This window comes from Cornus florida, unplaced genomic scaffold (assembly GCF_030987335.1).
Source record: "Cornus florida cultivar Cherokee Brave unplaced genomic scaffold, ASM3098733v1 CherokeeBrave_3.0.0_Hap2_Chr11, whole genome shotgun sequence".
Classification (NCBI taxonomy): domain Eukaryota; kingdom Viridiplantae; phylum Streptophyta; class Magnoliopsida; order Cornales; family Cornaceae; genus Cornus; species Cornus florida.
Genome location: NW_026775581.1, coordinates 37,069,980 through 37,083,098, shown reverse-complemented (window position 1 = coordinate 37,083,098; position 13,119 = coordinate 37,069,980). Strand labels below are relative to the sequence as shown.

General features: G+C 33.3%; 1 pseudogene; it reads right to left on the bottom strand.

Moving 5' to 3' along the window:
- Positions 1-217: 217 nt before the first annotated feature.
- LOC132280969 (probable leucine-rich repeat receptor-like protein kinase At1g35710) lies at positions 218-2,743 on the bottom strand (annotated as a pseudogene).
- Positions 2,744-13,119: the final 10,376 nt, after the last annotated feature.

Genomic DNA, 13,119 nt, shown 5'->3' with positions numbered 1-13,119 from the left:
TATTATGTAACCGACACACCCAAAGGTAAAAATTGCCTATTATATATATAAATAGTACCATTACTGCCATATTAAGATTTTCATCCATTTTCCTTGAGGAAAACATTTAATTTTTATGTATCATTTCGTACTTTTATTGACATGCATCAAATTTAATGAATTAATTGAACAGATGAAAATCTTGATTTAATAGACAATTGTAATAAAAATGCACGAAGTCAAATAACTAGCCTAGGATTCGAAATCCAACAAGCAAAAAATGAACCCTATCATTCTATATTTTGTAGTCACTAATACAAAGATTATAGGATTATTTGATCAAACATATATCTTGATTCATCAACTGCCCCAGTAAAATTTTATGTAGAGGTTTAGTTAGTGAATATTTGCAAGCAAGAAACTCCTGAGAGACGCGCAACATTGTTAGACGACACTTTGGTTCAGAACGCAAACAAGAAAATGTCAAGGTAGTAGCCAAAACAATATCCCGTGCAATTACTCCACGCTCTGGAGCTGGGAGGCGCGCATCTAACGCGTCATTTAGCATTATATTTTGAGTAGATGCTGATGCAAGTGATTAGAGAAGTTCTCCCGGATGCCTTCCCATGAGTGTTTCTAGCGCCACAACCCTAAAGCTATAAACATCGCACATTTCATTCACTTCCATGGTGTAGGCAAGTTCTATGCAAACAATAAAGATAATTAATCAACTGTTAGATTATTATTCATGGACATGTAGTTTTTGGAAAGAAAACGCAAAAAAAATAGTTCAAGAATTGCATATGAAGAATAGTTCACCTGGAGCGATATATCCAAAAGTGCCTGCAAGTACAGTTTGGTTTGATGAATTCGGATATAGCCATCTAGTAGTGCCAAAATCAGAGACATATGCCTCCGATTCTGACTCCAACAGGATGTTGCTACTTGATATGTCGCGGTGAATAATTGGTTGATTGCAATCATGATGCATGTAAGACAAAACATGTGCAATGCCTTTAATAATGTTCACCTTCCTGGTCCAATTCAATTCCACTGCTTCATCATCATATCTTAGGGCACAGAATAAGCTGCCTCTTTCCATGTACTCATAAATTAGGAACATGCAACGGTTGTGCAAACAGAATTCGTAAAGCTTGATTATGTTCCGATGCCTTATTTCTGTTAACATTTGCACCTCATTCTTAAAACTCCTGTCGAAAGCTGGTTCCTCGGCTTCCAGCTTATGAAGTTTCTTCAATGCAACAACTTCACCACTCGGTAGTTGTGCCTTATAAACACTGCCATAACCACTAGTCCCTATGCAGTGTCTAATGTCGAAGTTATCAGTTGCTTTAATTATATCTTCATACACAATGCGTCCATCATAATTCCACACTGAGAACAGTTTTCCCTTCTTGATTGCCCTTTCTTCAACTTCCGTATTTTTTCTAACCTTTTTACAGCAGAAGAAAACAGTTCCAAGGATTAAGAAGGCAAGGGAAATGATGATGACAAGCAAAATGGTGCCCAAGTGCACGAATTTGTTTCTCTTTCTACAAGGAGGGAAACCTTCGACTGAACCACACAAAACATTATTTCCCCTTAATTCCTGGAATGAGTTGCTTCGAAATTGAAAACCTTGTGGGATTTCTCCCTCCAAATCATTGTATGACAAGTCAATGGACTGCCAATTATAGCTAAACAAAATGGGAATAGTGCCGGAGAGATGATTGTGAGAGACATCCAAATGATCTAGACCTTTCAAATTCCATATCTCTGTTGGTATGGTTCCATTTAACAAATTTTGGGAAAGGTCTAGATAGCCAAGCCCGGAGAGATTTCCAATTTCACTTGTTAAATGACCTGAGATTTGGTTTGAGAAGATATTAAGGACATAAAGTGTGGATAGTTGGCCAAGCTCAGGAGGTATCCAACCAACAAATCGATTTACAGACAAGTCAAGAAGAGTCAAGTTGGCCAAAAGACCAAGAGATGAAGGGATCTCACCGGTGAAGTTGTTACCAGCAAGGCTTAGATCAACAAGATGACTCAAATTAGCAATGGTTGAAGGGATGGAACCGTAAAAATGATTTGAATTAAGGTATAAAAATTGTAGCCTGGTTAGATTAGCAATATATGAAAAAATGGGACCAGTGAAATTGTTATCACTTAGGTCCAAGTACTCTAGATTTTCAAGATTCCTTATTTCTAGGGGGATGGAGCGGCTGATATGATTGGAAGAAATGTTAAGGATGGATAGCTGGGTGATCTTACCAATGGAAGGAGGCAGCCTACTTGTAAGATTATTCTCAGAAAGTCCGAGAGAGGTAAGCTTCCACATCCTTCCAATTTTTGTGGGGATAGAGCCGCTGATAGAATTTTGAGAAAGTCGAAGGTAGTTGAGTTTCGACAACGTTCCGATTTCATGTGGGATGCTTCCATGGAGACCACAGTTGTTGAGATCGAGACTTAGTAAGTTTGGAAACGAAGACATGTTCAATTTCTTCAGCTCTCCCGTCAACCAGTACGTAGAAAGATGTATCCGAATGACATTTCCAAGCTCATTGCAAGATATTCCTTTCCACTCACAGTGACTTGTGGAATTGCAAACTGGAATACTAGTGCTCCCCCACCAACCAGTGCGGAGAAGAGCCTGTGCCTCCTCTGTTGATGATGAAGATTTTGATAAAATAGGTGCTGCGTTTAAGATAATATTAGTTGCTATCCAAACTACTACAACTGCACAATATTTGAAGGAAACCATGCTTATAATTCACAAATGGATCAATGGATGGATGCATTTGGTGGTTGTATATATTACAAAAGGCTAGGATCACAACCACACGGGACACAGGTAAAGGAAGTCAAGCCCAGAAACTTTTGCCAAGTTTCATGCTAAACTTGGTGGGTGTTGTCATCACCAATTTAAGTCATCATTCAATGTTTTTGACTATTCTTTCTCTACTGATGCTAACATAGGTAGGGTGAAGAGTGTGTTGAAATTACTACTCCTAGTGTGAATGCCCTATGGAGTGTGTTATTTAGTAGGCACATAATTCAAACTAACAAATAAACAAATGTTCGATCTTTTTATTATTATTATTTTTCTTTTCTTTCTAAATTTATTGCAGTCAAGTGTTTGTTTCACGTGTTAGATTCTTTTTATTAAATTAAAGAAGTTAGTGATAGTACACTTGATTGGCCTACGTGTTTATACGTTTGTGTTGGTTTTTTGCTATACTAATATTAGTAGGGTCCACTCATTTTTTACGTGAAATTTCAAAAAATAATTAAATGGGTATATGTGAGTTGGTGTTAGTCTCACCAAATAACTTAAATTTTTGAATTCGATCATAAAATACTTGGTCGGTTATAATTGATATCAAAGTTGTATATTTAACAGGCTCAATCCAAGAAAAAAAAAAAAAAGTACCAAAGTAAAATAAAATGAATTTTGAAAGTGTTATAAGTAGAATATTTATAATAAAAATGGGGTGTGTTTTGCATTTAATCCATCTATGTACACATGCGAGCACCAAAAAGCTACACAACTCCATGTTGCCTTTGGGCCATTTTTTTTTTTGGCCTATAGACATTGGTAGAGCCAATAACTCACTTTAGAGGGGGTAACTGTTAACCCTTAACAATATTATAGTAAAAAAATTTAAACCAAAATAAATACATAATAAAGGAGAGACCTTTTTCTGAATTTTGATTTTAAAAAAATTGTGAGAGTCAATTGAGGAAAAAATTTGATCATTTTTTAATTTTTAAAAATTTTGTTGGGTAGTGAGTTAAAAAATGAGGGATTTTTTTAATTTTAAAAGTTTTTTAAAGGACTTGTTGTGGCATTTTTAGAATTATTAAAATTTAAATAAGAAATTTACCAAAAATAGAAAAGTCCAGTGGGAGCAATTGCCCTCACTGGGCCTATCATGGCTCCGGCCATGCCTATTGGGCCTTGCTCTTCAGTGCAAGCTAAAGCCCACTGTACTTTTTGTTTTCTGTTTTTGATACATAACCACTGTACCTACCTTACACATTTATACAATTTGCTTAAACTTCAAACCAAAAAACAAACCAATATTATGTGAACCAATATTGATATTGGGATCTAAATGCAACGATGGTTATGAGCGTACAAAAAAGAAAGGGCATTGAATCAAACGAAACATTAATACACGTTGAGCCAAAAGTAATATCACCACACCAGAATATAAATAAATAAAAGACAGATATTTTAAAAGCCCTCTATTAGTTTTACAGAAATTTATCAAAGAAATTTATAAACTTAAGGGTGTGTGTCATTTATACGATATATCAATTTAATGGTGAATTTATACATACTCAATCTTTGTCGTTATTTATATAAAGTGACTACTCATCAGTTCATCAGGACTAATGCTAGAAAAGGCGTTTAAAACAGAAATTCCAATAAACTCTATTTACTTATACGTGTTTTTTTTTTGTTTTTTTTTTTTTTTTAATATTTAATTTAGAGGACTCCAATATCACTGGGTGCATATCTTTTTTTAAGGTGATGAATTAATTTGTTCGCTTCTAATGCTATCTATTTTAAAAAAGAAAACAACAAAAGGAGATTTCGCGTGGACTAATAAGACATTAGGGGTTGTGAGTCGACTAATATTAGAGTTGCGCATATCAACGTTATTGGTGTTCTCACTTAATGAGAATAGACCATAATATATTATTAAAAACAGTTTCTATCAATACGGCTAACTAATTTCATCAAATTAATTATGATCTAATCAAATTATTGAAAACAATTGCACCTTACCCCATCACAGGAAAAAATGAAAACCATTTTATTTGTATGCTATTCTCCTTGTCCCACTCCTCATTGTTTCACCGTCTCTTTTTTGCCTTTCTTATTATAAGCTTGAAAGTGAAAGAAATATGGAATAAACCTTTTTTTGTATTAGCTCACAATATTCATAAGTTTATACGGTTTCTCTTTATAGAAGAGAATACAAACACAAAATCAAAAAACTGATTATAATAGCTAGCTGGCCTAATGAATAATTTTCTAATTTACAGTATTGACCAATATTCTATTTACAGCAAATATCCTCCAAATATTATATTTACAGCTGATAATATTTGGTAGTATTTCTACCGAATCTTTCTTTTTCAACACTCCCCCTCAAGCTGGTTTAAAGATATCCTCCATAGCCAGCTTGCCAATTAGTCTGTCGAACTGTCTTATAAGAAGTCCCTTTGTAAGCACATTTGCAACTTGCTCGGTAATAGAAATGTACGGCATACAGATCAATCCGTTTTCAAGCTTTTCCTTGATGAAGTGTTTGTCTACCTCCACGTGCTTTGTTTTGTTATGAAGCACTGGATTATGAGTGATCAAAATAGTAACTTTATTATCACAGTAATATTTAATAGGCAACAGACTAGAGACCTTTAATTCTTCCAATAGTCTCTTAATCCATAACACCTCGCTGTTTCGTGCTACCACATTCAGTTTTTTACTCTGCCAGGTGAGAAGGTTACCTCCAACAAAGGTGCAGTAGTCAGAAGTTGACCGTCTATTAATAGTACTCCCAGGCCAATCAACATCAGTATAGGCTTCAACTTGCAAATGCCCACGGTTTTATAACAGTAGACCTCTTCCAGGGGTCCCCTTTAGGTATCTGAGAATTCTATAGACTGCATCAAAGTGTTCTCGTCCAGGTGAATGCATGAACTGGCTAACAATGCTAACTGCAAAAGCTATATGTAGACGTGTATGTGACAAGTAGATTAGTCTTCCAACAAGTCTTTGATACTGCTCTCTATTCAGAACTTCTTCATCTTTAGAAGGTTGCAAATTAAGGTTGGCCTCAATGGGTGTCTCGGCTGGTTTACATCCTAGCAGACCTGTCTCACTAAGTAAATCAAGAACATATTTACGTTGATTCACAAATATACGTTCTTTGTATCTAGCATACTCCATTCCAAGAAAGTATTTTAATGCACCCAAATCCTTGATCTCAAAGTCAGCTGCAAGTCTCTTTTTCAGTCTCTCAAATTCTTCATTATTATCACCTGTCAAGACTATATCATCCACATAGACAATTAAGTCTGCAACCTTGTCTTATCTACTGTGTTTGTAGAATATGGTATTGTCAGCTTGGCTCTAACAATAGCCATAATTCTACATAGCTCTCCCAAATCTCTCGAACCAAGCTCTTGGGGACTGTTTGAGACTATATAAAGATTTTTTTTTTTTGGTCTAAAAACCCAGGTGGTAGATTCATGAAGACCTCCTCCTCAAGATCTCCATTTAAAAATGCATTTTTTTACATCTAACTGGTGTAATGGACAGCTGAAATTCACAGCCAAAGATAACAAGATTCTGATTGAGTTTGACTTGGCTACAGGAGCAAAAGTTTCCTGATAGTCAATTCCATAGGTCTGGGTGAACCCTTTTGCTACTAATCTTGCCTTGTACCTCTCTATGCTACCATCAACTTTACATTTAACAGTAAAGACCCACTTACAGCCTACTATTCTTTTCTCCTTAGGTAAATCAACTATCTCCCAAGTACCACTTCTTCTAAGAGCATTCATCTCTTCCATCACTGCTAACTTCCAATTCAGATCATCAAGAACATCCTGAATGTTTCTCGGGACAAACAAGTGTGAGATTTTTGAGGTAAAAACCTTATGAGTATGAGAGATTTTTTCATAAGAAAGGTATTTGGCAATGGGATATTTTGGATTTGGATACTTGATTTGAATACTTTTCCTAACAGCTATAGGAATATCAAGGTCTGATGGTTTTTGGTTAAGAGAAGCAACAGGAATTGAGGATGAGTTAGGAATAGAACTACCTGTGATATCTGGAGGTCCAGTTCCCGGAGGTCGAGATTGATCATTTCCAAAAGGAATAGGCTGACTTTGACTCTTTTGATGAGGTCTTCTTCGAGTATAAACCAGAGGCTCAGTATTGGGAACTTTTGTGCCCAGTTATAGTGATTCTTCCCCTGTTTTAGACACAGTAATGTTTGGAACTATATGACTAGGATTCCCTTCATTGTTTTCATCGGTTTTATCACATTGTTCCTGACTTTGAATTTCGGGAATAACAGTAGGATGAAGTGAAGTAGTCAAAATCACATTTGGTAAAGGAGTAGGAGATAAATCCCAAAAAATTTATTTCATCATCTCATTCTCCCCCTGAAGAGAATTTTGTGAAAGTAAGATTTATTTTCAAAGAAAGAGACATCCATACTTATATAAAATTTTCTTGTTTGGGGATTATAGCACTTATATCCCTTTTGATTAGAAGCAAACCCTATGAAAACACATTTTTTCAGCTCGAGGATCAAGTTTGGACCGAGTATTATTGGGTATATGAACAAAAGTTATGTCATACCCTTTAATTTCGAAACACGGGTTGATCAAATCCGTGCACAAAATTAAGGGATATCAAAATAATTAAAGTATTTAACAAACACATAGTACAAAAAGAAAATAAAAAGAATAAATAACTCGCTGAAGGAAAATCTATTAAATAATAAAACCATTAATAATTCTCCAATGGTTACAGCTCGGAAATCCCATAACTCAAGGACCCCTTAAAACATTATCCAATAATCCAATACGACTTAAAAGTACACAAGATGAATAGATGAATGACAATCTCCCAGCCGTGGATCCTCAACCTCGAGACTGGAACCTCTAATAACCTGAAAAATAAATCGTGGGTTAAATCCTATGAGCAAGTTCACTCTACCAGGCCTCTGAAAACCAATAAGCATATCATCTCTGATCAAAACCAAACCTAATAAAGTTTTAACTTTAATAAAGCACGATATACATGTCTATATATAATTATATATATTATACTAATCACATCCATTAATAGGTTTATTAAATTTTTGTACCTATTAAATAATTATTAAAATAATAATCATTCCTAGACCAATCTACCATTTATTTTAAAAAGAAACTCTTTTAACGTTAATCCCATCCTAGTCAGTTGTTAAATCATTTAAATAATTATTTATAATAAAAAGAATATAATATTTAATCCCAAATCCGATAATGATTTTAATTATTTAAATCACATATCCAAAATCTAAGTTTTGACAAATCATCCATGTCTCCACCAGTATTATTTTATTAATATGCATAAAATAATACATTAACCTATAAGTACTAGACTATTCTAATTTAAGAATATCTAATCATAATCCAACCTATACATACAATAACTATAAATGATATTTTAATCATCTAACACACAGTAATATAATTACACTTTGGCAAATCAACCATGCCATTATAAATATATTTATTTATATATTGGCAACTCAACCATGCCTCCTTAAGTATATATATTTATACTTTGGCAATTCAACCATGCCTGCATAAGTATATTTATTTATACATTTGCAATTCAACCATGCCTCCACAAGTATATATTCTATACTTTTAAACTAGCAACTCATCCATACTTCCTATGTATGTATTTTATTCATACAAATACTTAGGCAATATATTTACGCTTATGACAACTCATCCATGCGACATAACTATGTATCAACTTTAAACTTAACAGTAAGCTAACTCATACATAAACATCTCCTGCAGATTATAAGCATATCACAAATTTGTTAACCAGCCTCTTCAGATATATCAAATAAGAATAATAATAATAATCATCTTAATTAATATGTATATATATATATATACATATACATACACATACACATATATTATATAATATATAAATATGTATAATACCATCCATAATAATCTTTGATTATTTAAATCATATATATACATATATATCAATATATATATATATACACATCCCTCCATCCTTATCCTAAACAATTAAACCATATATACACATATAAAAAATAATTATATATATATATATATATATATATATATATATATATACTTCTTTCTATATCAATATATTAATTTAATTATATTTATGCAATTTAAATATTACTAAATCTCATCAGAAATAGTTTCCCATAAATACTCCATCTCGGTAAATAATTTTCCGACACCGTTTCACTAAAACATAAATATCTCCTAGTATGATGGGAATCCAATGATGAAATTAGTACCATCGGAAAGAGGACGAAAAATCCTTGAATTTGAGCTCAAGAGTGACCCAATTTTGATTTAAAATGATTAAGTTATGACCGTTTAAATTTCGAATAACAAAATAGGAATAATAGGTTGAGCTCAATGGTTATTGTGAGCGCAACCGCACTGGATTAAAGTATGACACGTGGCGCACTATGATTCACTGGTACATCAACTCTGATGGTGCGCACCACACCAGATCCTATTCCTTTGATCAGATCTAATCTAGGGTCCCTTTATGCAGTGCACTGAGTCTCCATGGAACCGCAACACACCAAATCATTCTCCATCCATCAACTCCAACTCAGCGGCCCAGATCAGTTTACCCACCAACTTACTGTACGCCGCGCCACATAGGATTATGATACCTTGTTCATGCTCCGATACATAAGCCGTATATATAAATAGTGTGTGTGTGTGTGTATATATATATATATATATATATATATTTCAAATAAATAAAGGAAAATAAATCTAATAAATTCCTTAAAAAAAATAGAAAAATACCAGAAAAATTCCAGAAAATTACAGAAAATTCCCAGAAATTCTAGAAACACTAATTAACCCTCTTGGGTCTAGATCCAGCCTATTGATTGATCTAAACAAAATATACAACATATATATACAACAATAAAAATCTAAAATTTCAAAAAATAAAATATAATAATTCATATTTTAAATATTATGTTTTAACCATCATTTAATCAATAAATTTAACCTTAAATTTTGATACTCAAGGTGAAATCCTTATGATTTCTAAGAGGAAAGTTAGAAAAGAATTCGCCTGAAAGTTTTGAAACGGACGCTTCAAGTTTTGATTGTCTCTACCAATTCCATCTCTAATCCGGCTTCCTCTTTGTCAATCTTCTCCTCTTCTTTCTCTCTCTCTGCCTTCCTTATTTTTTAACGTGTAAACTTTTAATCCTAAAGCCTTATGTGTATATAAACACACATGAAGATTCAAATCCTATTCCAACTAGGAAGGACTATGAATTAAAAATAATAATCTATAAATAATTTATATCTATAAACATATATTATATTACACACACACACACACACACACACACACACACACACATATATATATATATATATATATATATATATATATATACCTTCCATAATTAACCCATTAGTTAATTAAATCATATATACCTATATATATCAATAAATATATATATCTAACATTTATTAATTAATTATATTTATATATAATTAAATATATATTTATAATTATACAAAAATGATTATTTAAATAATCATAAAACCATAGGCTTTATTAATTAATTCAATAAGGCTTCATACAAGCCCAATACCACATCTTTTGGTCCAACTTCCCTTAAGCTCAAATCCAATTAATTTAAATAAACCAAATAATTAAATAAACACTTAAATAAAAAAAAAAAACAAAAAACTAATTACACTAAGCACATAAACAAAACAATAAATTACAATTAAGTCACACCATACCAATAAAATCAACACGCCAAAAATTCAATCAATAATTAAGTGTACACACAATAATCATCATATTAATAATTCACGAAATATAAATAAAATAAAATAATTAATCTAAGCACTCAATTAATTAAAAATTAAAATAAACGCAATTAATTCAAATTAAATCAAATATATCATTTAAAAATAAAATAAAAGTAATTAATTTCAATTAATAAATCATTTAAAATATTGAGGTATTACAAGTTATGAAGCCAAAAACCTTTAGAGGTAAATCCAAGAATATCCTTGATAAGGGAAAAATTCTTTTGAAACATTCTAATGGCGTGTTATATTTTAAAACACGTATAGGCATTCTGTTAATCAAATACGAAGCTATTAAAACATCTTCCCCCCCAAGATATTTTGGAACTTTCATTGAAAACATTATAGCACAAGCCACTTCAAGTAAATGTTTATTTTTTCTTTCATCAATTCCGTTTTGTTTAGGAATTAAATCTCTGCAGCTTCAGAAGGTGATCCATCTGCTCCTTGCTTAAGGGACTTCTCTCAGCTTCATTGGCAGTAGGAAATGCACGCTTATTTCTATTACCAGGCTTAGTACTATTCCAATTCGTTGGTTTTCAGTGGATTTTCCTGCAGTTCTCCAGAGTATGGCGCGGTTTATTACAAAAGTCTCCCCAAACCCGTGGCTTCTCTTCAGGTTTTCGCTGAAAATTGACTGTTTTATTAGTAACAGTCTCGGCAACAAAAAGGGCAGAACTCTCAACAGGCCCGCTGGTAGTCTTCTCCCCCAACATTACATGTCTGCAACTCTCTTCTCTTTGAACCTCAGCAAACACCTCACTAATTGGAGGAAGTGGAGTCCTGCCAATGATCCGTTCCCGTACTTCATCAAATTTCACGTTGAGCCCAGTAAGGAATTTGTAAATGTGATGAGCCTCCACGGTCCATAAGTAGTGATTGGCATCTTCAGTGGATTTCCATTCATAATTATTGAACAAATCTATGTCCTGCCAAATACGCTTTAGTGAATTGAAATACTTGATGACCGAGTTTTCTCCTTATCGAATCTCACCATGTATTAGAGTCAATTCGTAAACCTGAGACTAATTTCCCAAATCAAAGTACATCTGATTCACATTGTCCCAGAGTTCCTTGGCCGTGGAATAGCACATATAGTTGGAGCGAATATCCTCATCCATAGAGTTCACAAGCCAAGCCATCACCATTGAATTTTTTGCATCCTAGGTCACGTACGTTGGGTTCTTCGATGCTGGTGCCTTTTTGTCTCCTGTTAGGTACCCGATCTTTCCTCGCCCTCTGATGTACATCCGAACGGACTGGGACCACCGTAAATAATTGTCACCATTAAGGCAAATATTGGTGATTTGAACTGAGTGAGAATCGGTATTTAGGGCTTGGGTTGCAGGATTGGTTGGCTGGGTTGTGACAGGTGGGGTTGACACGGAGGAAACGTCAGACATGGCTGATCAACGAAGAAATTGTGCAGAAAAGAATATAGGGGTTTTTTTTTTTTTTTTTAGGGCGGCTCTGATAACACATAAACTTGAAAGGTAAAGAAATATGGAATAAATCTTTTTCTATATTAGCTCACAATATTCACAAGTTTACGCGGGTTCTCTTTATAGGAGAGAATACAAGCACAAAATCAGAAAGCTGATTACAATTGTTAGCTGGCCTAATTAATAATTTCCTAATTTATAGCATTGACCAATATTCTACTACCGAATCTTTCTTTTTCAACACTTATGATCTAATGGTAGAACTAGAGCCAGTTGCCATCCTTTAATGGTGGGGTTCGAAGCAAGTTATCATTATCATTAACAATTGATCGGATCAGATTAAAGTCCAAATCTGTCCAAGGTAACACAGCAAAAATCAAGAAGAGGACTGAATGTGATTAATTATTGAAGTTCTAGCAAAGGAGCTTTGAAAGGCTAATTCAAGAACTACAAATTGTTTATCTCGATCTGAGGAAATTATTAAATCAATAAATACTGAATGCTTCAAACTTTGAAGAGAAGCTACTATTTTGAAGACCTATGGAACCACGTGGATATAGAAAAAAAAATAATAAATACGAAAAGTAGCTCTGATTGAAATATATATATATATATGCACACACACAATGAAGAATTTAATATTTTGTAATTGGACCTTTATCATGACAGGTGCGCTTGCATAGTAGGTCAACTTAATAAAATTTATCTTTTTGTTTGGCGGAGAGAGATCGCATAGGTTTGCTCGGGTTCTCTCATCCGATGTATGTTTATATGTGCACGTGTGCATGTGACTTGCTTTAATTCTCTCTCATGCCACTTCTAACATTGCAATGTTGCAACAAAAATATATACTAACAATTTTATTTGGATAGAATAATAAAGCTAACAATTTATCCATCTCCGAATTTTTTCAAAGAGGTATTATTTTGTGGAAGAAAACACAATGATGAAGAAAAAAAAGGGAGAGAAAAGAAATGATAAAGAAAATAAGTGGTGTGGTGAAAAAAAAAATGTGGAAAAGAAAATAAAG